The following is a 2,123-nucleotide window of genomic DNA, read 5'->3' on the forward strand; positions in this document are numbered from 1 at the left end:
CGCCGGCGTGTGACTCGCGTCACGGCGCGCCGCCGCCGGTGATTGGTCTGCGGCGAGCCGTCGCTAGGGTCCCCGCCCCCTCCGGAGCCGTTGCCAAGGGCGGAGGCACCGCCCCCCCTCACCCGCCCATTCATTCGCGTGAGGATTGCATCAGCCGGGAGGGGAGGGGGGGGGAGGGAGGCACCGCCCGGCGGCTGCGCGGCAGCGCCCCCTCTGGCGGCGCCGCGGGAACTGCAGCGGCGCGGGCGCGGCGCCCCGACGGCGCGGCCCGGGGCGGGGCGGGACCCTCCTGCCCCGGGGGGGCGGGCTGCCCTGGACCCTCCTTCCCCGGGGGCCGGGCTGCCCTGGTCCCTCCTGCCCGGGGGGGGACCGGACCCTCCTGCCCCGGGGTGGGGGGCTGCCCTGGACCCTCCTTCCCCGGGGGCCGGGCTGCCCTGGTCCCTCCTGCCCGGGGGGGGGACCGGACCCTCCTGCCCCGGGGTGGGGGGCTGCCCTGGACCCTCCTGCCCTGGGGGAATGGGCTGCCCTGGTCCCTCCTGCCCGGGGGGGACCGGACCCTCCTGCCCCGGGGTGGGGGGCTGCCCTGGACCCTCCTTCCCCGGGGGCCGGGCTGTCCTGGTCCCTCCTGCCCTGGGGGGGGGGACGGGACCCTCCTGCCCTGGGGGAATGGGCTGCCCTGAGCCCTCCTGCCTGGGGTGGGGGGGACAGGACCCTCCTGTCCCGAGGGGGTGGGCTGCCCTGGACCCTCTTGCTTCAGGGGGATGGGCTGCCCTCGACCCTCCTGCTTCGGGGGGGGGGGGGAGAACAGGACCCTCCTGCTCCAGGGGGGGCAGGCAGCCCTGAGCCCTCCTGCCCCAGGGGGATAGGACCCTCCTGCCCCAGGGGGACGGGCTGCCCTTAGGCTCTCCTGGCCCTGGGGGGACAGGACCCTCCTGCCCCGAGGGGGTGGGCAGCCCTGGGCCCTCCTGCCGCAGTGGTTGGGACAAGGCGCAGGGGGCCGAGCGGAGCCCGGTTATCGGCGGCCGCGGGGAGGCCGCAGGCAACGCGCGAGACGGTGGGTGACGGCGGCGGCGGCGGGGCCAAGGCGGGCGGTGGCGGCCGGAGCGCCGAGCAAAGCGGCCGCCTTGCTGCAGGGTTAAAGCATGCCTGGTTATTTAGCAGTCCGATAAGCCCTCCCGCTCCTCGGAGACGCCCACAGATGCAGCAGTAATTTCTTATTTATAGCAATTTACCCTTGCGTTTTGCAGGGTGCCGGGAGGGGAACGTCCCCCCGCCGGGCGCGGACGCGGGTGAAGCCAGACGCTTTGGGGGGAATTCAAGACTCCGCGTGCTCCCTTGCTGCGTTTCATCGCCTTTATTTTAATGCCACCGCGTTACAGCCAGGAGGATACCAGCGCCGAAAAGGTGCCAGCTTCAGGAGCCCTAAACGCACCCTCGTGCCCCGCGGCGCCGCGGGGACAGCCCGGGCGCCAACTCCTTCTGCACCCTTGGCTTCCCCCCAAACCCCGTCTCCTGCTAGATACAATAGTCCAAACTTTTTAATATAAAGATAAGTTTTATTATTCTCGATCCTGAGAAACGTTTCATCCGTTTACGGAGCTCGCGCTGTAAACAAAGCACCACAGGCACCACGGCTGCATCCCGGGGCGGAGGAGCTGCGCCGGGCGCTCCCCGGCTCCGACGCTAGATGGGAGAGGACGGCCAGGAGACGAGCGCCCACCGCTCCGTCTCCTCTCCGCCCCCGCCACCCCGTCCCCAGGCCTCCTGCCCCATCTGGACGCACGCTACTCACTGTTATTAAAAAAAAATTAAAATACCGATATCCCAAAAGGAAGAAATAGACCCCCCCCCAAAAAAAGGCCCCCAACGGTCCTCCCTGGCCCCCTCCCCCCCCACGTTGCTCCCTTGACACAAGGTAAACTTAAAAAAGAAGACGTCTACTGCAGCTTTCCACGTCACGATAGGGGCCCTATCATGACTCGAGCGCCCAGTCCCTACAGGCAAAACACGTTCCTGGCCCCCGCCGGCGGGCCCTGAAATCCGTCCGTCCGTCCAGGATACAACTCCTGGAGCGGGACCCCCGCGCTGGCGGGACCTGGGTCGAGGGCACTGCTGCCACACTG

At 69.7% G+C, this 2,123-nt stretch overlaps 1 long non-coding RNA gene across 1 annotated transcript; it reads left to right on the forward strand.

Annotated features, from left to right (window-relative positions):
• The first annotated feature begins 42 nt into the window (after positions 1 to 42).
• LOC138062089 (uncharacterized) lies at positions 43 to 1,567 on the forward strand. Its single transcript, XR_011136093.1, has 2 exons — positions 43 to 138; positions 1,248 to 1,567. It is a non-coding gene; the product is annotated as an uncharacterized lncRNA (long non-coding RNA).
• The last annotated feature ends 556 nt before the right edge of the window (positions 1,568 to 2,123 follow it).

The sequence above is a fragment of the Struthio camelus genome, chromosome 24 (genome assembly GCF_040807025.1).
Source record: "Struthio camelus isolate bStrCam1 chromosome 24, bStrCam1.hap1, whole genome shotgun sequence".
Taxonomy (NCBI): domain Eukaryota; kingdom Metazoa; phylum Chordata; class Aves; order Struthioniformes; family Struthionidae; genus Struthio; species Struthio camelus.